This window comes from Aphelocoma coerulescens, chromosome 3 (assembly GCF_041296385.1).
Source record: "Aphelocoma coerulescens isolate FSJ_1873_10779 chromosome 3, UR_Acoe_1.0, whole genome shotgun sequence".
Classification (NCBI taxonomy): Eukaryota; Metazoa; Chordata; class Aves; order Passeriformes; family Corvidae; genus Aphelocoma; species Aphelocoma coerulescens.
Genome location: NC_091016.1, coordinates 23,240,623 through 23,265,274, shown reverse-complemented (window position 1 = coordinate 23,265,274; position 24,652 = coordinate 23,240,623). Strand labels below are relative to the sequence as shown.

General features: G+C 43.1%; 1 protein-coding gene across 1 annotated transcript in view; it reads right to left on the bottom strand.

Annotated features, from left to right (window-relative positions):
- The window catches only part of DUSP10 (dual specificity phosphatase 10), a 179,079-nt gene extending 155,736 nt beyond the window's left edge, over window positions 1-23,343 (bottom strand). The window contains exon 1 of the mRNA XM_069009486.1: window positions 23,094-23,343. The gene's annotated coding sequence lies outside the window, so the exon portion shown is untranslated. The remainder of the gene's footprint in view (window positions 1-23,093) is intronic.
- Window positions 23,344-24,652: the final 1,309 nt, after the last annotated feature.

Sequence of the window (24,652 nt, the reverse complement as noted above, 5' to 3'; positions counted from 1 at the left end):
GGATTCCTAGATTTTTGAAATTAGAGATGGAAAGATTTATCTTCCCCTCTTATGAAACCCCCACCAGGACAGGACTCACTTCTAAAGTGTACTGCCAAGGACTTGCCTAGTCTGGAATGACAAAATTTGTATCTGGAGGCAACTCCAAAATTTTAAGGGTCTCACACTTATTGACCAGTCATCAACATGACTGGTCCTATCATCAGCTTCTGTTTATTAATCCTCCTTTTTTTAAAACTCTCATCCCTCCCCATTATTCTAGGAAAACTGCTTAACTTCAGAAAAGTTTGTAAAATAAGTCACTTTTATGGTAAAGCTGGACAGCCTTTTGCTCAGTGGTACCTTATTTTCTAAATAAATTCCTATTGAGGTCATTAGGGATCTCTGTAGAGTAAAATCAGCAGGCTTTGTCCTTCAGAGCTCTCATGCAAGAAGAATAAATCAGAAAGCAGTGGAGCAGAATCTGTTCTTGTACCATTGTCTGCTTTTTTTTCCTTGTTATTATTTTCTTTGAAACCTCTCACGCTTGATTAAAGAAATTTCTCCTCAGTTTTCTCTTCTGTTTTTATTATGCTTTTAGATAAAAAGCCTTTGCACGGCAGGAAGAAGAGCAACAATTTGCCAACTCAAGCTGCATTTACCATCTGGTACACAAGAACTTAGCAGACTGCCTGTTCCATCAATGCAATAATATTGTGTTGTTTTAAATGACCCCACGCTCTGATTTGAAGATAAGAAAGTTGGACTCAAGATGACAGATAGGGACATTCACCTCCTGTAATAACCTGCATTTCCTCAGCCACTGTCACCAATTACCACAGCACTGATCACAGACTGATAACAAAAGTCTGTTACAGTTTCAGAAAAACAGCTTTCTCTGCTTTTTCCTATTCGTGCCTTCTTTATTCGGCTGTAGACGGCTGTAGTGTCAGATGCAGACAAGCTGCTCTGAGAGAGACCACAGAGTCCCATTTCCCCAGAGAAAGGAGAGCAGAGCAATGCTCTGCTCACATCACTAAAGCCAAAATTTCCAAAGGAACCAGCAGTTCTGAGGGATAAGTGTTAGACACCTTAAATAAGTCTTATTTCCCAAAGGAAGTTATTCAACATACTGCAATAAATGATAGTGGGATTTTTGAAGCCTGGCTGGTCAATGATTGCCACTGACATTAGACCTCTACAGCTGTGCAGCAAGAGAAATAAAACATAGATTTCCTAGGAAGAGCACTACAGTCTCAAGACCTTAGTATGAAATGAAAGGAGCACAGCTTCTCACCCTCTTGATGTCCAGCTGGGGGATTTAATCAGCAGTGGCAAAGAGGAAAACTCAGTGATAACACACATAATTCCTGTATCTGGCACTCTTTCCTGCCCGTGTACGCACCTCTGCTTCTCCCTCCAGTGGTTCATTACTGTAAGCCACTGCTTTCTTCTCTTCCAACTCCACAGTTACTCATCAGCTTTTGCTGCAGTGAACAGGGAGTGTATTGTACCCTGTGGTGTAGTCAAAAATCAGCTTCTAATTTCAGGGACAAGGATGAAAAATTGAACATGAAGGAACTGCTACTTTCATGCATAAACTATGTGCCTACTCTATTACCTACTACTGTATCAGCTGGCACCAAGTGATAACACCGACAGCCACCAGCCACCGGCTACTGATCTTCCCCATAGTCAGTAGGAGCCTAAATAATGAAAACACAGTATTTGGGGCTCAGGCAGAAAGACATTAACACAGTGTTCCCTGCAAAGTAATACTTGGATTCGCTGGAGTTGTACACAGAAGTGTCATCCTTTAATAGACAGAGGAAACATGGGAATAATCAGATGATCATAATTTTTGGAGACTAAAAAAAGCCTGTTAAGCCTTACCCCCTGCCAGGGCATATTACAAGTAAAACTCCCCATCCCAGTCTCTGCAGTTACCAAATGACACAACAGGCAAGAAAGGTGGGCTGCTTCCCAGGTGTTCACAGCTCCCATCACACATGATGGTGAGGGAAGGAATACAGCAGGGGATTAAGAGGCAATCAACCTCAGCCATCCCCAGTCAGAACATTTCTATGGAATATAGGCATGTCCCTTGCACAGCATGAAACATATATTAACCAGTCATATTTTTGCCACATGATAAGGAGAAATTATAATGGTTATATGTCAAGGACATTTTTATCCCCAGCTGTCATGATAATCCCTTCCACTATAATACATTTACTAAGAAAAGTAATAAGTAAAAGCTATAAGGAAGGAAGGATACTGTCTGTAAGCAGGAGTAATGAATTTTGAGCCAGATATTAAATCTTGGCTCACATCCACAGGATAACCAACTTCACAAGCACCTGTGTGATGAAGCAATGGAGCCCACAATATAAGAGAGGTGTTCACAATACACCCATTGATGACAACAAAGATAAGATCCACAGTGAGATATCTGCACAGCTTTGATATGAAAATAGCCATAAGTAGGATGTGGTCCAGGAAAGCTCTGGAGAAAGAACTCTTCAGCAACAATGGCAGCAAATAAGCTGAAACATCACAGCTTTTAAATATTGCATAACAAATTGTTATGTAATTCCTACTAGAGTTTCTAAATATTATGAGTTATTGTGCCATGTATATTTTATAATGTCAATGTTTTAATTAAAATTGGATCTCATTTATGGCTCGGAGGAGTCTGCAGCTTCATTGAGACTTCTCAGGATTCAGCCACTGCATTATCAGTCAGGAGAGATGGTGCAGACCCATGGAAGGAGTTGTACTCCCAGAGCAGAGCTGATCTAACTGACCACTGTCAAACAGGGCTGCAGCTTTCTTAGCTCTCCTGTCTGGGAAAGGGATGCAACGTCCTTTTATTACTCTGTCTCTCTGGAGAATAGATGAAGGGAATAACTCCAGTACTGACCTTGACTTAAAGGCCTGGAAGAAAGCTTTTTATGGTTATTTGAAAGAGTGCCACAGACTTCATTCTGCTTTGTAACAGTTCCTAACAGAAAAACTGATCATACCATAGCAAAATGCAGGGCAAAAAGATATTAAAATATGTCATTTAACTATTACTGCTCCTGCTAGAAATGCTAGGACTAGCTGGGATCCTCATCGTCTAAATCCTTCCACCTTGAAGAGTGACTGAATAGTGCAACACCCTAAAGCTATTAAAATTCCTTTGTTCCTAGCCTTGTTACTATGAAATGGTTATTAGAGAAATGTCATTAGGGAGAAAGAGATGTTGCTCAGTTTTCTGGAACAGGAAACAGGAACTTATTCAGAAGATAAATTCACATTATTATCTCTTCCATTTTTCTCTAGTGTGTTTACTGATGTTCTGCCCACAGGAGAAGCCAATCTTTCTTGATGAAAGAATAAGCTGTTTGGAAACAAAAAAAGCAGATCAAAGAGGAAAGCAGCTCAGTGATGGAGGATGTCAGCTAGAGGAGGGGGTGAAAGCTAATGTACTGCTGATTGAAGAAGTCAGTTTTGTTCAACTCCATATGCACAAGATAAAAAGCAGGACTCACTTTCCCGTATCTGTTCCATTCACAAATTGTCCAAAGTGGTAATTTTTTCAGCCCACCTATGGAAGCAGTATCTTCATCTATAAGACATGCATTAACCTCTACAACAGAAAAGGCATCACACAAGCAAGCAGGAAAGGATTTGCCTAGAAAAATGGATGGTTAGAACCCCTCAGCATCACAGACACTGATTTTGAGGCTACAGCTCAAAAAGAATACTGGATTCTTTGTAAATCTTTGTTCTCAAACCCCAAAAGTTTTCACAGCAGTATTTGTTGGCCTCTTCACCAAGAGACCCTATGAATTGTTTCATGAGGCCAATCCTTGCTCCTAATCTCACCTCTGAACTCAACCTCAGCACAGGGACACTTCCCATTTTCAAACCTCCCTGGAAACCTCACTTTGCCAGACTTCCTCAGGGAACCTAGTTGAGCTGTATTTAAAAACACATATATATTTCTTCCTATCCTTTCCCAGGCGTTCTCAAAGCTCCACAGAGCAGGGCCATTTTGTTTATAATAAACCAGGCACCTGGCAAGGCATTCTGGGCACCTCAATAAAAGATGAAGAATGAGGCAATGCTGTTTATGCTCAGTGTCTCAGTCCCACTTGGCTTAGCCATTTAGCATCTTATGTTAATTACTGGTGGGCCCACTAAACCTAAGTACAAGTCGCACACCATTGGCTTTTAGAGCTCCAAATACGGATTTTGGATACAGATCTGGATCAACTCACTGCAGTTGGCCAAACAGCATCACTTCAATTACCCCTGAGCAGCAAAAGGAGAAGAAACTAACATGTGGATGCAGATATGAATTTTGACCCTCCCCCAGATTCTTCTAAAACCTCCTAGAAACAGAGAAATCAGAACATAAAGTTGCAGGTTTGCTCATTTTGGTGTTCACAGTCACGATACCAAACAAAGCCTGTTGGAAACCTGGCAAGGAGATTCTTTCTGCAGATATGCTCCTAAACTGGAGGCTGCCACATCTTGATCATAATTGTCAGACTCAGTCACGTAACTGAAACTTATTCTTTTCCCTTGAACTCCCAAGACCCTGTAATAGAAACCCTCCTGACGGTAACAATAGTGTTTGGCTTGACCTCCCACCACAAAAGTTAGTGGAGCAGACGAAGAGATTCATAAAAATTGGTGTCACAAATGCTAAATTAAATGCAGAAGAAAAAGATGCATCACAATTAATGGTTTATCTGTGTTCACATGCAGTGGCAGAGTCAGCTAAATTCATGTGTCCTCACCTGAAGTAAGCTGTTCTAGTCATCACCTTATCATGACAAACAAGGTAATTATTGGTGTACAGGTGCCTGTGCAGCCACCTACAATAAACAGTGATGCCAAAATGAAATGGACTGCATGAGTAACCAACCCCAAACCCACACTACCTACATTGGCTGGGAATAAAATTGCCCTGTCTTCCTAGTAACATCCATTGAGATTTGACACAGGACAGTGTCTGGTTATGCAACCCTTCTACTCAGGGCTGCTACTGAAATATTATTTCACATCATTCACTCCTGCTATGTGGCCTGGAACTAATTGTCTGGAAGAGGCTGGATTAATTTTTTTTCCTAGGGAGAGAGCACTCCTTTTAAAAGAGTGGTAGCACTAGCTTTAGCCTATGTGTAAAAGAGGGTTATATAAAACTGAGTATTGGTGCATGTGTTTTCAAGGGATGGCCTTCAGACTTCTTTGGGATTCAAGTGGTCCCCCATGGACCTGCTGTGAATCTAAACAGAGCAGTGTTGCACTACTGCAATGCATGATGTGGAATAAGGGTGACACTGAAACAACTTCTGCAACAGCCAAAGAAAGAGAGAGGGGGCAAAGGAGAAGGGCATTGTAATACCTGCTTAGCCTTCTAAAAAATTGGCATCCTCCTCAGGGGCATTCTGACTTATGCTAGCTATTAAGCTTAATATAGCAGATTCCAGCTATCCCAGCCTGGGATTTATGGGAGATTGTTTTATGAGGCAGAGTAAAACTTTGTCTTTGGCTCATGCAATTATAAAGCAACATATTGATTAGTAGTGGAAGAATGAATAACCCAGGGAAATCTTAATAGTCCAGTAATCCCCAATTCTTAACTTTCTACCCTTCTCCTACCTTGCATAGCAAAAGCAATTAGCCTCATGCTTATCTCTGTTTCATACTCACCTGAGGACAGGAGGCTTGGACAGATAGGGACTATCTAACCCAGAGCCTGTTTTCACCAGAACACTGACTAGAAACCTTTTTGTAGCAAACTCTTGCAGCCAGAGTACTTTGCAGTTTGTCAGCCTGTCCCTGGTGAGGTTACGCTCTGTCCCAAGGTGCACAGCAGCATGGACAGGGCCACCACTGAATTCCACACACCCACTGGAGACAAGCTCAGCATCAAAACCTGGGTATGGGGGGACTGGAGGAGAGAGCTATGCTGCAGGTGGCACAGCCTGTCACAGAGGAATGCAGAAGAGGGCTCCTCATCTGTCAGCCATCCTTCCGATCTCGCATATACACTGAAAACTATTCCCAACAGGACTGTGCTCTCTACCCTGCAAATTCGCAGATGAACCACTGCATGGAAGACACACAAGTATCCCCTTGTTCTCCTTGGGCCACTTTGTTCCACCTGCTCCTGATGCTTTGAACAGTTCTCTTGAAGGCTGAGGGAAAGGGAAAGCTGGAGAGAAACAGCAGCAGGAAGACAGGGAAGGCAAACCCCAGTGTGACCTTTCACTCCCAGCCAGCCAAGAAGCTGCTTCTGCTCCAGAGGGGACACCCACAGCATGGGCAGTCCTGCCCTGCTCCAAGTGGGACATGCAGGCAGACCAGAAGAGAAGTGAGGGGGTGATTCCCTGCTGTGGCCTGAGCCCACTTTCATTTGCAGACCAGTGCATGGCATCACCCCTTTAGAATTTCCACTGCTGTGATCCCTCCCGTCGAACACCGTTCGATCAGATTAACGAGCAGCAGCCCTGCTCCCCACTGAATGCCAGCATTAACTGGAACACAATAGGAGCACAGGCCTAAGCCCATTTTTTTTGCAGATAGCAAACCTGTCAGCGGAGCAGGAGTGTTGATGTCATCTTCTGACTCAGTGACAGTGCCTGTTCCTGGGGTCACCCAGCATTCCAACACCATCAGCATCCCCTCTCCAAATCTCATCTATTATTTGCTCATTGTGGTTAGATTTTGCCTGGAGGAAGAAAGGAGTGACAGGCTGACATCACCTGCTTATTAATAGATGGGTAGAGAAGAATAATCTCCTATAAAGGCTTGGGGGAGGATGTTCTCTCAGGGTGTGCTCGGAAGGGTGGTGTGTTCATGAGCAATACAAGCTCATAACCTTTTAAGGGAAGCAGCTGTCTGCCCAGTGGCTGCTTCTGAACCCTTGAACTGCGACTTGCTGGTCCTTCAAGGGCATGGCCAACCCCCCACTAGAAAAAAACAGTGGTGGGGACAACTGGCAGCAGGCAGGGTCCTGTGTGGAGCAAAGTCATTTGTCTCTGCAAAGGAGATTAACAAGGTACTTCAGGGACAAGCTGAGACTCTGTGGCCCTACAGAGCCATGGCTCCCACCGCAGATCCCACAGCCATCAGTGACACCAGGTAAGGGATCAGCAAGAATCTGCCCATCCAGCCCTCGCTGCCAACGGATCTCAACCTCTGGACTGAGGCCTACAGCTGGAGTGGGTAAAAAATGTGAAACATCTCATTCAATCAGTAAATCTCCCCCCTCTGCTTGCATTTTTCCTGGTAACAAACAGTTAGAAATGTTATCAAAGGCATTTGTTATTGGAAACTGTTTGTGTTAGAAAAAAACACAGACCCTTGGGAAAGAATTATTTACTGCAGTTAGGAATGATAACTCCAGGTCATATGGGATGGGGGTTTTTGTGATGTTTAAAGACTTGTGTGTGACTCTTGGCATTATGCTTCCACAGCAAGATCACAGGACTGCAAGTTTAAAATTCATTTCTCCTGGGTCAACTGCTGCATTAAGCTCAAATGCATCTTTCCAGGAGACTTTCTGTCAAAGAGGCTACTAACAGAAAGTAAACTTGGAATAAATGGAGTCCAAGCAAATTCATTACAAAATATAAATGCACATTCTTACTTTTTTTTTTTTGTTTCTCCCAGGCTGATAGAAGGAGCTGTCAAACATGTTTGATTTAGCCAAAACAGACATATTAATACCTACTCATATTTCTAAGCCTTCTTTCACATAACTCCTACATATTATTCCCATTTACCCACTTCCAAGCCATGGAGGCTCCAGCACAGAGTCTCCTCTCAGCAGCAGTACTTCAAGATGAGAGATTTGTTTGTTTCTCTCAGAAAAGGCAGAATATTATGATATTCCCTCCCACATGAACAGATCGATTTACCCACTCTTGGCTGCACCTACTGTCCCTCATAAATTACCAGCAGAAAAATTAAGCAGAGGGGAAAGGCAGCCTGAACATTACATTTCAAGAGTAAAGGTTTTCCCAGCCAGATAGTACTGACACTGCCAGGGACATGCTGGTGGCCCTGACACAGAGCAGAGCAGCTCCTTTAGGGTGAGCACACTCTCTAAGCACAGCACTAAAACCTGAGGCACTGAGCAGCACCAAACTGGCAGATTTTCAGCTTCTTTCTATCATAATAATATCAATAATTATAATAATAATAATAATAGTAATAATAATAGTAAACCAATCATAAATTGATTGGTTTAGTGAGGAGAAACCCTGTTAATAAGAAAAGGGCTTTTTTTGTGTGTTTCTTCTTCTTTTTTAGATGGATGGTAACTGCTGAGGATGCATTTGCAGAACATCAAGTGCAGCACGTCCATGTTGCCTCCCTCCCACTCCTGACTGCAAAGGTGAGAACTGAACAGGAGTCACTGCTGCAGTGACTTGTTCAGTGACACGAGTGTCCTGCTCCACATTCATCTCGGGTATTCACACTGGCAAGCCTGCCACTGCCTCTGGCTGCCGGTCTGGCTCATGATTCAGACCACTGAAGTCTTATAGAACATCATTTTCTTCTTGCTGTCTGATTAATTTGCTTGCTTTCATCTATTTTCAAATAAACTCTTAGAATCCTCCCTGGGATTTCTATCAGCCAGTGCAGGAGGGAGGATGCCTCTTCCCAATGCGACGTGCTCTGACCTTCACAGCACTGCCACGCCAAGAGAGCTGGGCCATGTCCGTGCTTTGGAATGCAGAATTGCAAAGAAGTGACGGTGCCACCCAACAGCTCTGCCATCCTTCCTGCAGGCTCCACTCACACCTTGTGCAGTTGAGGAGGACAAGAGCCATGCTAGATTATGCTGTACCCAGAAATGAATGAAAGTTCTCTCTCTCCGTTGCAGAGAGACTTTTTACACTCCCCAAAAATGAGAACTGGTTCTTTCTTCCTTGGTCCACATACCTACAAACCTCTTTGTTCAGTCATAAAATCATGAAAGCTTTTCAGCTACAGTGTCTCTGTCTGAGCTGCAGTGAAAAAGAATCAAAATTTAGCAACCAGAGGAGATCAGGCTTGCATGGATGCACTTGCACATCAAGTATGCCAAAAATGCACATTTTTCTTTATCATCCTTCCTCCTGCTGCAACCTGCACACACACTTGGAAATACTGAGGTCGGCATTCCATGCCACAAGATGGAACAGGATCTAAGTGACCAGGTTTTCCTCCCATTCCCCATTGTTTACAGCCTAATGAGGGAGACTGGGAACCCAGGAGGAAAACACAACAAATGGTCACTGTTACTGTTTGTACACCACGTTCCTCACAGAGTTACCAGCATTTTATGAAACCCAAGCTCAGAACGAATAGTAAAGAAAATAGCAAAGTAAGTTTATTTCACCTTTTTCATACTATTGGAATAATACTGTTTACCCCACACTGATAGCATCCAAGGGTGACAGAGATTCAGATTTGCAGACTTTGGAGACTTTGCATCTAAAATTACACTCAGATCTGAGCCAAGGCCAAATCCAGAAAATCAGTCTGATTCAGATTCCAGTGATAAAATCTCTGCCCTTTGCTTTCTTGTGAATTTTTAAAGGGTGCAAAGCCTACATAAAATGTAGCTGGTTTTCACAGCTTTATTTTTGAAGTTTGGTACGTTTCATTCCAATTCAAAAGAAGCAGCGAGTGATAAGCTGTCTGTTGCTTTCCCTTTTCCTCAAGAATGACTCGATTTGAATTCAGCAGTAGATACACTAACCACTATTTGTGTGGACAATCCCTGTAACTCATTGAAATTCCTGACCTGAACGTCACAGCTCATGTCTCTTACAACAGCATACACCTAAGCCCAGGGTTTGAACAGCTGCTGCTGTGGAGGACTTGGATCAAGAATTATACTCAGACTTTACTGTCCAGACCCACCTTTTGTCAGCATTACTCAGTTTGAAATTCAGGATGTTGTCCTACTCAGTGGTGGTACTGCTGTTCTATGGGATAAAGGATTTCCTGAAGGTTTTTGGTACCTGGATATGTGGAAGAAGTAGGCATTCTTAACTGGAGACAAGCTTGGCCAGACAAAAGGGAAGATAAAAACATTTCTTCTAAAGCACTGTCCTTCACAATCCCAGTCTGGCCAGCTGTCTTTCCCAGCACACATGCATTTAGCAGTGGACTCCACTGCACAGTGATGGTGTGAACATCCCATTAGAACGCAGTAAAAAATCCAAAGATGTGGTCAGCAGCCACAGCAAGCCACTCTTCTGCTGTTACCAAGGATGGGGAGGCTACAAAATTCAGATCTAGATTTGGGTTGTGAGTATTAAGCAACTTCTGCCTAACTCCCAAGTCACATGTCTCATCTAATGGATGTATTATTGCTTTACAAGTGAGTTGTCCTCATGGAATTTGCCATCAAATGGGCACCAAGCTATGCCATTCCTATTTACTGTGCTCAGGAACTGTTTACACAATACTTCATACACAAACATTTATTCAAAGGAGCTTTGAAATCGGCCAGAGGCCAAACACTTGCAGATGGGTTTTATAAGACAGGATAGCTCAGTGCCTGGCTGGACACAGTTCTGCCCACAAACACAGCCTCGTTGAGATTCCAGTTCTGCATCTAAGACACAAAATGTCACACACCAGAAGAAAAAGATGCACTGACAAGTGTGCTCAGAGCCATCCCTGCCTCTCAGTAAACCTGCTCCCCTACCCATTCCCCAGCTTACTTATTACTAAGGTGCTTCATTCTTAAGGAAAATGGAAAATTGTCAAATATAAATTTCCATTTACTTGGCGCATTGCCCCTGAAAAACAAAGATCTAAGGTGCATATTCAACAGAATTTAAACTGAGCATTAAATTGGATGTAGAGCTCAGTCTGGTCCTGCAAAGCAATGCTCCATTTGCCTGCAGGATTTTCTATTTCTGTGCTGCTCAGGATAACAACAGATGGGACCCCTAATTCAAAGGAAAATCTCGAGGCTAGAGACAACAAAACTGGACCAGAATGTATAAAGCAAGATTGTTGCAGATGTGTGGGGAAATGTGTATTTTCAGCTGGGAGAAAAAAAAAAAATAACTATGGAGTGCAGATGGCAGGGGAGGGTACTCTGGATTGCTAAAAACATCTCAAGATCTCACTGTATTTGTGTCCCTCAAAACCCATGTCACTGGTTTCACTGAGGAAAGCCAAATTGAGTAGGAAGGCAAAAGAGGAATCTTATCTACAAGACTGGAATTGTGTATGAAAATTTGCCACCAGCTCAGAGAAAGAAACTTCCCTTCTGTGCTACTGATAGGGCAGGTTGGGTATTTTCTTCCAATGCCTTCTGAATGCAAATGATGTTGGGTTTTTTAATTATTATTATTTTAACCAGAAAACCAAAATGAAAGCTTTTGTTCCAGGTCTTGTTGACCCAATTGAAACAGTTCAGCTGACCTATTTGAAAACACTTCTTTTTAGGTCAATTTTTTATTAATCTCTGTCTGCCTCAGACACCACATTGTCTCAGAAAAGTGATGTCTCATGTTCTTTCTTTCTTTTTTCCCTTACCTCTTCCTTTCCCTACATTCTCTGCTTGGATTCAATCTGAGAAGATGCTGTGGGATATCATCCCCACTAAACCATTGCTGTGTACCATGGAGATAAATCCAGCCACAAATTAGAAGGGAAGCCTAAGGCACTACAATTGATCCATCGGATGTGGTCAAATCAAGCTGAAACAAAATGCTTTGACTTTCAGAATGAACCATTTGGAACATGTGATAAATTAATGATAAATTTCAGTATCTGCTTTTTGTCGAGCCACTAGACCAAAAGCAACTACTGAAGCATCCATTTTCCACAGGACTTGAATTCCAGCTAATGAAAAAGCTGTGCATGACTATCCCAGTGACCTGCCATCCATGACCTCTTGGCTGCTTCTCCATCACTTGCCCTGGCTGGCTGCAGTGCACTCTCCTAGTGCTTCAGCTGCTCTGCTCAAGCCTGCCTTGGATTTGGAACCAGTGGAAGAGTAGCACTGTGACCAAGCTGGAAGCCTCTCTGAATACTGCTTGTTGTTCCCACACCAAAATAACCTGGAGCAAAATGCCCATTCCCACTCTAGTACAGTTGAGCTGTTTGTAGCTAAAACAGCTTTTAGGTCCTGGCATTGACTTCCTCAGAGCTATTGCACAAGCTCAGCCTCACCATGTCTGTCCAGAAGGTGCAGGGGCTGCACCCAGCACCAGCTGCACACTGGAAGGGATAGGCCTGCAGGAGTGCAGTGCTCCATCTCCAGCTAACACAGCCTCAGCAGAGCACAGCCAGCATGCAGAGTGCCAGGTCAGCTCTGGCCCTGGGACCCCAGTGAGCTGCTCACTTGGAGGGGGAGGCACATCCCGAGAAAGGGCCAACCCTTCCTGCCAATTGTCACCAATAGCCACGGGCAGCTGGCAGGCAGGAGGGCATACTCCAATATGCAGAGTGGGGCAATTCCAGTGCAGAGCCAGGAATTCAGTGCTGTACTGACAAAGCCTCCTAGTTCATCCTGAACAGGATGAGAGCAACACCAAGGGGCACGAAGGCAGAAGGATTTTTGCCGTGAAAGTGCTGAGGAACATGGCCAGCAGCAGGGCAGCAGTCAAATTCATGCCTCACTGCTGCTGTGCTCTCCTGCAGCCATTTTAACCTGGGCAGGACAGAAGAACCTAGGAACACTCATGACATCAGTGTCATCCCAGAACTCGTCCTTCTGCAAAATTAATATTTCTGCCACAGGCTTCCAACATGGCCTTACAAGCAACACTAAGAAACAGCACTTTTCTAATGCTATAAACACATCCACCTTCTCCAGCACTCAAAATGCTTCTCTTCTTCTCCATGCCTCGGTTCCCCCTCTGTATGCTTCTGCCTGCTCTGGACACTACTTAGGGAAGGGAAGGAGTGTCGCTCAGTAATGTCAGAAAAAGGGTTATCACAGTGTTGTAAGCACTCCTTAGAATTCTAGTTCTGTATATTTTCATTGTATGAATATTTGCTTGTACAGCATCTGTTCAGCTGCAAATTAGCAGAGAAGCAAGATGCCCCAGGAGTTGTATTAAAGGGTTTTTTCTTTTCTTGACTGACTTGGATCTGTTCCTTCACTGCTTATAGATGTGCTTCACATTCACGCTATAAGCACAATAATCTCATGCTAACAAAAGACAGCTGCCACCTGGATTTTTTTACTTCAAAGTGCATACAAGCTATATCTAAAACTATGTGCTGTGCAATCAAAGTGACAGTCAAAATATTACTTACATATTTTGATGTCCCCTAATCGCAGTGAAATGCCCATTGAACAGCTCCCTCCTGCACACCGCGGGCTGGTGACCACAGCAAGTTTGCAGCACCCTCTGGAGGTGAATCCTGGGCTTTTGGGGGAAAAGGAAACCATCAGCACTGCTCTTGCACGATTTTTGGAAGGCTTTTAGGGAATGTGTTGCAAAGCATGAGGAGTCGCTGATGTCTGGGTTCCCACTGGCATTTGCAGCCAACAGGATGTGCGGGGAGCACTGGGTTCTCCTCAGCACAGGCAATAAAATGAAGAAATCCACACAGAGATTCCTTTGCTTGCCTGTAAGTCGTTCTCCAGCCCTTACACACAGGCAGTTCGGTGGTTAGAGGCACAGAATTTGGACCTCCAGCTGAAATCCTGAGCTGTGTAATCAGGACAATCACCCAGGAGAAAACATTTGAAAAGTCAGGAGCCCTTTGGAATCAGCACCACAATATGCTGCTCATACTTGCTGTATATTTCATCCATGCTGTAATGAAATTCCTACATGAGGTCATTATCTCTGTTCCATTTTCCATTTTTAAGGAAAATTTTAATTTCTAGGTGCTGTGTGGTACTGGAAGAGAAGCACTGAAATGTTAGGAAAAATACAAAACTCCTCCTATAGGATCCTTTTTTCATCTTAAAGGGGTTTGGCCCAGAAAATATCTCAATAAAAGCACCAGAACTGCTTCATCTCAGACTTGGAATATTTCAAAATACTTCCAGCCTGGATAGTATCCCTAGCCCTCACAAATAAAAGGAATAAGAAAGAGATTCAAGCATACTTTAGATACCACTAAAATTTCCTAAGGATATCTGCCAGCATCCCAAATTAAAAACCTTTCAAGTCTAAAAAGAAACATAACCAAAACCAAGGAGAATAGGAACAAAAGTAGTTCAAAAGCTGGTATTATTTTGATTCTTTTGTCTGGCTAAGAGAGCACCGCAAGCAGAATGCCTGATCCCTCCCTCCTTAGAATTTCAGATGAGAGATCCTGCAGTTCACAACCTCAGATCAGCCCCATTACTAGAGATGAACATTTAATTGTAAGCAGAAAACTGACCTTTTGCCAGGAGCATCATGTTTCTGGAGTTTGGAGCTAGAACTAGGAATTGTATTACAGTCTTTGGAAAATTGTATGAGAAAAGCTCATTTATAACCTCTGTGTTCTCTGATACCTCCATGGCTTATGAAGCACAATTCTTAGCTTACTGTACATCCCACATTTTCCTAATTGCCATCAGACAAGGAGATAAATGGTTGATCACAGCAGCAATTAACTAGGATAACCCATTATAAAATGCCCCCACTATTGCAGTGTTTTATTTATAAAACCATAATAGTGCTCCCTTTTTTCTGGGACCATCATGTCTCTGTCTATGTGTGTCCTGTTCAGTCCTTTAGACTCCCAATGCGTACCTGGCACAAGAAGTACAGGAACTTAGGCAGTGCCTCCAGATGTCAACACAGGTAACAGTGAATGCTTCAGAAAACTGTCTCTATGCATTAGTAGAGAATGGAAAAGGGAGAAAGTAACAGGGGAGAATGAAAGAGAAACACTTTCCATTTATCAGCCACTACTATTCAGCTTTCCCTCCCCGAGGGGTCGTAACATCAATAATCTCAGGCAAGCGAGGGATCCAGAAACATTTTCAGTTAAATAATTCATGCCTCTTCCTATTCTGATGCAAGAAATGGGAGATAGCTGGTAATAACAGAAAGACATCAACTTCAAAGTGTGCACATGAACCTTCCCCCTGCCTGAGCACACAGGTAAGACACAGAGCTTAGCATGTGCCTTAAACCAAGGCCCAGATGGTAACACAAACAGCACCTCGTTCACTAGCAAAGATTCAATGAGACACCAGCACAGTCTTCACAGATAGAAATACGAGGCAGCAGCCCTTGACAGCTGAGAAACATTTTTATCTCCTAGCCCAGACACACTTTAAAAGGGAAAAAAAGCAGAAAGAGGATTTCCAGGGGTCTCATGTCCACGGCCTCCAATTCACTTCTGGGCTGTTCAGGATGCACTCAGACCTACAAGGCAGAGATCACTATGGCAGGAATCACCAGCTTCCTCAAAGGACTGGATCCAGATTCTGTGACCTAGAGGAGCACAACTACAGGGAAAAGTCTGCCTCAGAGAACTTTACTGTGTTTAACACAACAGATTTTGGCCCAAAAACAGTGACATGCTCTTAAGTGGACCAGGCTTACGGACTGCCATGTTTCAAGAACCTGGAAGGAGAAGGAAATGGTGCTTTCAAAAAGAAAAAGGTTTTTCTGCTATCTGCTTCCCGTGGGAGATAAGTACTACATTGTGGAGAAGGAGGAAAGTTGCCAGGAAAGAAGCAGGACATGAGCATGTTTTCCAAAGCCACACTGAACAGACCTGTTATATTTCACAGAGACTAAAACTTAGCAAATGCTCATGCCCATAAAAAATTGTATTAGGCAGTAAGTAACATGTAAGGACAGGAAACAACATTTCTCCATTGTTTTACAGGGATTTTAAATCTTGACATGCATTACAAGATTCCTTTAACCCTGCAGTGCCACAGTGCCTGGGATGATCAGGTGGCAGGTAGGAACTGGGTTAGATGAGATGGCAAAGAAGAGTAAGAGCAGTAATTTCATAAAAATGTGGAATTAAAATTGCATTTAATGTTGATTACGGGGTATGCAGGCACAGCACAAATAGGGCTGATGAGAGGGAGGTGCACATTAACGGGTTTCAAAGGCTACTAAAACCAGCCAAAGCAGGGAAGGACACTGTGGGGTGTGGTAAACAGCAGGCTGGTTTGTCAGCTTGTTTTACAGATATCCTGGGAAACAGCAGATATTCTACAACCACAGAACAAGCCATGAAATTAGCCCCAGCATGCCACAAGGCAATGAAGTGACTGTGGAGGGCAGAGTGTCAAGAAAAAACAAAGCTTCAGAAACATTTCTGAAAGCAAACATACTTATCTCCATAGCAGTAGAAGAGAAAAGAAGCAGAGGTCCTGTGCACAGCACATGCTCAGGTTGGAGAGGTTTCTACCCCCAGAGTGGACCTAAAATGAAATGCACACTGCATAACTGAAAGCACATAAATCAGTATCAGTGTTTTTCAATATAGCAAATTACACTGGCTTTATAACCCATGAAGAACAATTATGGATCTAGAAAAGACATTATGATTAGAGAAATAATGGAAAGTGGAACAGAGTTTTAGTTCCAGGTGATTGACAAGTTGCCAAGGATAAAATGGTCCCAAAAGAAAACATATCCTATGTTTAGAACAACTGCATGCCCACTGCAGCAAGGCTCAGGTGGAAGGGCATGAATAATTGGGGACACTACAGTTCCTCTTGTTTCTGGAAGCAATTCATTTGAATTATTCTGCTTGTTAAGGGGAAAGAACAAGTCACTTGAAAATAGCCAGCCTGTCATGTGACTGAGATAACCAGGGAACAGCATCCTGTTGTTTAATCAATTTACACTAAATGCTTCACCCACAGCTGGCTACTAATAAACAAATTAATAAAGTCACCGAAAGCTGAGCCACCACATCTTTGTGAATTGCTCTGTGCTGCCAGACTAAAAGCTGGAGGATGCAAGAGCTACTCTTGCATCTGAGCTCTGGCTTTGTGACTGTTCTCTCCTGTCAGTGCTAAAAGCAGCAGGTATCTGCACTGAAAAAGGTATGGGGAAGCTGAGGATAAAATGTTGCTGTCCTGGTGAGAGCACAGGCTAGAACAAGTCCCTGTATCTTTCTGGAGTGTCACAGAAGATGGGTGCCACAGAGGAGGGAATATTGATGGATAGACTGTTAGACAGACTGGAGTTACTGGTATAACTGGCACTTGGAAAGACTGGTAAGAGGGGGCTCTGGCTAAGCTGAAATAAGAGTAAGAATTACATCAATGCATCCCTTTTCTTAACAAAATCATCAAGACACATCCTCTGCTTCTGAGGACACGTACCAGAAATGCCACTACAACCAACACAAGGGCAAGTAGTTCCTGCTGGCTGAAGTGGGCATGCTGAAGAGGAGATGGAGTAATGAAGGTATTATCCCGTTCTGTTTGTGGCTGCTAGAAGGCTCCAGGCAGGAGGTACAGGAACTCACTGGCATGAATCTGAATTGCCTGTGACTCTCCCTTGAGGTACTCTGCTACCTTTCATGCAGTACAATAGGCTTTAAGGACAATCTAGGCTGAAGATTCAAACAAAACTCCCTAGGCAAACATTACACTCAAGAGCTTTCTTGTGCATTCCCAGAGCATTTTAATGAAATGTCTGACTACAGCTTGGAGTTCTTGGAGCAAACCATTACACAAAAAAGTTTGACCAAATATATTTTGGCTTCTGAAGTCCTTCTTGTGTTCACAGCTGAGCCCCAGGCTTAAGTGATGAGTATGTCCATCCTTACAACGGATGCTGTGGTTTTCAACAGGCCTTCCTTCTTCATGCCAAGGGGGAAAACAGCATCATTTGTGAGGACTAATGGCTGGGTTAAAAATTACCAAGGTTAAGTATAGGAGAAGACCTTAGAGTCTCTTCTTTAGTACTATACAGCATCAGGAAACTATTCCTGACAATGCCATCCATTATGCAAAGCAGTGGAAAGGGCTGGAAGTGGAAGAGACTGCAGATAGTGCTGGCCTGGTAGGGACTGCTGACAGCCTGTGCAGAGAAACCCCTTCTACCAGTCTCCTCCTTTAAAACACAAGTCTGACTATCTTTTGAGGCATAGTGAAATATTTTGTATATACAGGGCCAAGTTTCTCTTTACTATAAGTGCAATAAATGGTTTCTTTCTTGTTCCTAGCAGTAAATGGGTTTGTCAGAAAAAGCGCTGATGGCCAGAACCTTCTGGTCACCTGAGGATAAATGAGAACAGAAGGGACCCTAAACACATACAGGCAAGTAGGGGCACAAGTTGGACTGACCTGGGATTCCCTGATCTCTGTCCCATATTCAGTCCTGAATCCACATTGCCTCGACAGTTTTAAATATATTGGGGGAAGGTTCGACTCTGCACTGTGGTATGGATCTCCTGAGAGATGGTTTGTGGTCCTACAAGCCTGGAAAGCAGCTGCTACAGACTGGTCACTTGCCATCACAGACTGCAGGCTCAGTTCATTTCTCCCTCACTCAGAACAGCATTCCCTATACCATCAGAAAAAGGTGTACATCACAGTCATCTTTCTACCTGTCCTCCCTTTTGTGCTGTCCTGATATTGTGTTCCCCCACTAACTGCACCCCCCTCAGGAATCACACCCAGCTGCAGCAGTGCTGGCATCTGTGCTCCTTGGCCAGAGGAGTTTGTAGGGAAGAGCAGAGTTGCCTCCTTAACCTTCTAGAGGCTTATAGCTCACAACACTTCAATCACACACAGTCAAGGAGACCAAGATCTCATGCTGGTTCTGGGCTCAGACACCTGCAAGGTAAACAGAGAATTCTGCCAGAGGTTTCCAAAAGAGACAGAGTCTTTGCTGCCAACACACACAAAGATATTGGGATGCCCAGAAGAAAATACTGAAAAAACCCAGTTGCCCTTTAGAAGCCTGTTTTTTTTCCAAGACAGGAACAACCAAGAGTGCTCCACTTCAGATAATACAGACATCCCACATGTTTCAATGCCAGCTCTGCCCCAGCTAATTTCCTGATGGGGAAATGAGGGCTGGCATGGATTACTCAGTCCCAACTCTTTCCCAGTATCTTTTACATACATAATGAGCTACGTAAATGGTGTGTACTTTCAGAGAGCAAAATAAAGGAAACAAAATTACTGAGTATTTCAAGAAGCTGGATTATGGACTGGGTTTACATCCATCTAGTCAAAGAAAGGAAACTTTCTGTGTTGCTGAGAGTAATTCAAGTAACTGGGTTTTCCATCTCTATTATTTTTCATTTCTTTCTTCTGCATTTCCTGTAGATGTAAAATAATAACCATGTATTTGAGACGTTACTTGAAGCTTTTAATTTATGTTATTGATATGACCTCCCAGATTTAAAAACTGTAAGAAAATATTTGGGTGATGATAAATCACGTGCCAAGACTCAATCCAGCTCAAATGGAATATATTCATTTTCCCCAGCCAACAAATGGGAAGTTGTTCTGACTTCCAGAGTAATCATGAAAGTCAAGCAACCTCTAGTTACTGGAAATGATGCACTGGCCCTAAATGCATGCACGTGCATGATCGTATGAGAATTTTGATACACTAGTCAGACAGACACTCATTCCATCTTTCTTTATGATCACAAAACCTCTGAAAGAGAAGTTTAAGAAAGGCATCAATAAAAACTGCTAAAAAATACTTAGCCTTAATTCTGTACTAGTTAAAAGACTGGCTATGCTCACTGAGTGCAACAGACCAAGAGTATTATATTTGACACATAACTTTTAACCTCCGCTGCACTAAAGAATTTCAGGGAGCAGGTCCATCAGTACAGTAGATTTATCTCCTTTAAACAGGGCAGACTGCCCATTTTTATCCCCTTGAATTGTGCTTTCAGTCACAAGTGTTATATAAGGATGAGTATTAATTACTGAGTGGAAAAAGTCCTAAAAAAGGAATCCAAATGCAAGTGTTACCAAGCATTCAAGTGAGACAGTATATTTACAAGCAGTCTCTAATGAGGAGAGGCACTCCTTCAAATAATTTAATCCTGGTTCTGAGGGAATCCAATGTTCAGAATTCACACCTTTCAAAAAAGGGAGATAAAATTAATTTCTTTCTGGTTTAGGTGAGTGTGAGGTCTGTTGTTCATAATCCCCTAGCCATTCCACAGAATCTGAACAGAGATGGATGATAGCACAGAGCTGAGCTGGGAATGCAGAAGATGAGCAGGAATTTATTTTTTTAAATATGAAAAAGGGAGAATTCAGATTTAGGGCCTTGGGTCATTCTCAAACAAAGACAGAAAATCCTGAAATATGCCAGATACTGGCAGGGTCACAAATTCTAAGCAGCTTAAGATAAATCCAGTTTACTAACATTTTTTAAAAGTAGATAAAAGCTAATTCCCAGCTAGGAAATTAATCACCAAATTTATATTGAGAAAGCACTTCTGTGTTGCTTTTTGCTTGACTGGGTTTTCTGTATCTTACAGCACAAAGTCTGAGGTTTCTACTGTTTGCCCTCACTTCTTATGTGTGCATTAGTAGCTGAGCTTGCACTAGAAATCCATTACCCTGTAGCTGAAGAATTCAAGGGAGAAAACACTTTATTTCCTCCCATCTTTAATATCTTTAATGCTATTTCATGCCATCTATTTTATGTTATGTCTAGAGGTCTGGGTAATAGAAATGGCTCATGTATCCCATGCTTAGGAAAAAAGCATGCTTGCTCTGGGTGGATAACCTGAACCATAGCAAAGCTATCTGACCCTTGCACTAAACTATAAACAGAAATTTCTCTGCACACCCTGTTAGTGTTGGGTGGTCTTTGTACAGGGATAAGTTTTATAGACTCAGCTTTGAATCTGAAAATACACTAGATCAAGTGGTGCTTTGGGAGGAGCCTGGTAGTTTCAGAAAGCTTTTACAGACTTCCCAAGTGACTGAGCAGTAATTAAGATACAGCCTCACTCCCGTAAAACCTGTCTCTTTTTTCCTAGTAATGCATCTACTCCACAACAGTCAAATCCTGTGGGGTCCTTCCTTGGCAAGCACAGCTCTGAGCAAGGGCATGGTGAAAGATGAGTTGGCTCCATCCCTCTCGTGGCCAAGCTTACAGGAAGAAGTAAAGGTGTGGAAAGTTTTCTAGAGATGCTTTGTAATAGCATTTCCCTTCAATATGTCCACAGGGGATAATAAGAAGGGGGATGGGGGGGGGAGTGGGGGAGGCTTTGCCTCCCTGCTCAGGTCCTCCAAGCTAGGGGAGCTAATGGGATATACAGAGGGCTAAAGCCAGCTAGGTCAGTAGCTATGGGGGTTTTTGTCAGCTTTATTCAACCAGGGACAAGTTTCACACCAGAGTTCATAAGGAATGACCCACACAACTGCAAACATCACCACTTTCTCTGCCAAATGCAAAACCAAAACTGCTTCTTGAAGATAAACATACAATGCTGTGTTTACATAATGAATTCTAAGTGCTCCTTTTCATATGTTTGAGGAAGAAGAGGAAGCCAAGCCACTGATCACCTGATATGTTACTCCCACACAATTTAATGTCCTACTGCCAGGCACTCAGACACCATAGTGATGAGTGAAAGCCAAAGGCCAACATGAAACACAAGAGAAGAGATCTATTTATTTATGCAATGGTGACTTCATTGTTTTCTCATTGGAGGAACCTTTTTTTTAGTATTAACCATCTAAATATTCACTCAGGATCCAAGGGGCACAACATGAACACAAAGCTGACATAAGCCCTTAAAGACTTCAAGTGCTGCTGCAGCAAACAGAGAGGGGACAATAAATCCAGTTCTGCAGACCTTCAGAAGGAGCTGGGTCATTCTGCTACAACAGTGCTTACAAGGGGCAGCATTATGCTATCTGGAAGGAGGGAAGTCTGTTTTGTTTAATGATCCCAGACTTAAGCATGCAGATAGAACAGTCTTTCCAAACTTTCCTACCAAATCCAGATTTTCTAAACTACAAGTCAATACTATTTCCTTATATCAGCTACTGTTCATGAAAACAAACCACAAAAAATTTCCTAACTGACCAAGCCATTTTCACAGCTTGCAGAAATGCTCAGTCTCCAAGAGCCATGGTTTACAGTCAGGACAGCGAGTTTATTTACACATTGTGTATGTAACAGCAATTGCCTCACAACTCAGCAGGTCACCATGAGGGGAGGTGGCTTTAGCAAGCCCTCTTTCTACAAATCAAATCTCAGTGTTAGAGCATTTTAAGGCACAACTGTTTTTATCAGTATAATTAGAATGGACCAGGTCCATTCTGCATATTTGCAACCACACTGAAATACCTTCACACTTAAACTTGCTCATAGGCTCCAGAGGGATTATCTGCTGAAGTCAGGTTCCTTTTACAAGCTTCCCTGATTTTGCTTGGCCACATCAAGCTAGAGCCAGAGTTACAGGGAAGGTTTCCCAAAAATACTGAGTTTTGGGGAATACGAGAGGCACTGCACAGTAGAACACCCATCAGGCTAATGCAAGACAGTCACATAAACACAGCCTAGAGATTGTAAAGGTTATAAAAAGGCAAAATAGATGTTTGCTCACTACCTATCCATGCCAAACAGCTCACTAACTTTTAAGACTAGTGAGTCTTTTAAGTACTTCATTCACTGGACCATCTTACATTTCTGGCCTCTCTGAAGCACCCTAGACACAGCTGCAAGAAAAAAACCTCTCATGTATAGGACTGATAGACAAGTTTAGAAATAACCCCTCTGCATGAGATGGGTGGATGCCAGTACTGCTCTGCAGTCCCCTCAGAGGACATCCAAACAACCATGCTGAGGTCAGCTGGATTTGAAGGCCTTTTCTTGACTTGCTCCAATAGTTACTTCACTGTAAAAACAAGTTAACACAGAAGAATTCATGCACAATTTCAGGAAGCCACTCCATCCCTTTCTGTCCACCCCAGACATGTTGAGACAAGGCATGTTTATGGCAGGAAGGTACAACAACAGGATTAGTGACACAGCAAAGTCAAGAGCATCAAACCAGTCTCATCTCACAGAATCATAGAATGGTTTGGGTTGGAAGGGACCTTAAAAATCATCTAGTTACAAATCCTCTGCCAAGGGCAGGGGCACCTTGCATACAAGCAACACAGGTTGCTCAAAGCCCCAACCAGCTTGACCTAATCTCAGTCTCATCTGTTTCCTTACCCTCATTCTTTTCACTTGTTGCTCTGTATTTCCTCTCCTTTAGGTTAGTCTTCACTCCTTGCCTTGAAAGGTAGCTCCTGTTCCTTTCTCTCTTCCCTCCATGCCATCCATTCACCAACCAGCTTCCCAGCTCTGCTTCTGCAGCACTCCTTGGCACTGCCCTCCATGCTTTGGTGCACAGGAAGAAGTTATCATGCTTGAACACTCATAGAAATAATATTCTACATGTCTGTAAATGCAACAAATATCCCTTCTCACGCCTGCCAGGCAGGCAGTAAATATACCAATCACCACCCTCCTGACCCCCATCAGGTGTAAACTGGTGTAGCTCAATTGACTCCAGTGTTGCTGCCCCATTCCCAGCAAGTGGAGGTCATTACTCAGAGCTCCAAGAGGGAAGCAGGTTGGCTTCCACATGGCCACCCACAAAGACAGGATTTGAGTGACAGCATTTGATTCCCGGAGTCCAATGCACATTTCTTTCAATAACCCCATCCAGATTTGTTTTATGTCAGCTGGGAAGCCGGCTCCAAGGTTTTCTTTTGCGCTGGATAACAGCCATAAGAATCCACTTGACTTTAATTATGGGGTGTTTCACATGTCCTGCACGCTGAGGCCATATGTACTTGTAAGGGCTTACAGAGTTCTCAACAAAAACACTTCTGCACATGGTAACTTTGGGCCTCTGATTTTGGGCTGCATAGCAGCAACTCCCCCCTTTTGCCAGGCCTCCAACTTGCTGCTGTTTTGCTTCCATTGCCTGTGGGATATGGTGTTACTGCCAGCTTGCTGGCACAGGCTGGAGTGCTTCAAGTTCAGCTGAACAGCTGTTGACTCATACATGAAATATCAATCCTAGGTCTGGAAAAGCAAAATGCTCTCGTGGAAGGGCTTTTTATTAAGGACAGAGAGTGCCACTCCAAGGAGCTGCACCAGTTCCCTGACCACAGCCTTATGGCCCTGTTAGGTTGCCCATCATCAGATCTAAGGCTCCTAATTGTTCCCCCAAGCTTAGATACTGCATGGCAACAGGTACTTAGGTCAGGCAGCTGTAGTTCCTGAGTTACATCACAGCAAAGACTGGCCTACAATACCCTGACATATTTCTTCAGTGATAGTACAACAAGATCTGCTTGAAACTCAAGTTAATGATTTGCCATCTTAATACTTCTCTGTCAGCTTTAGCATAGATGGTTAAGTAACTTATGTAGCATCATAAAACATCAGAAACACATCCAGAAATTAAAACTGAAGCAAACTGCTCATCTCTGCTATAACACACTGGACTGAAGATGGCCTTAGCTTTCCTTGCAACAGTTTTCTGATGTACCCATAACCTGAGCCCCTTCCCCTCTCCTTAAAGCCGTGAGCAGTAAATGAGAGAGTCTTCTGGCCCACCTTTGTCAGCAGCTTAACCAACAAGGTATAACTATTTCATTACCAAATCCAGACTTTCAGATCCCAATAGACATTGCACTTAACCAGGAGCTGATACACTGAGAAATCCATCCATGGTTTCCACTCACTCATTAAGGGAGCAATAAAACAGCTGTATTCAA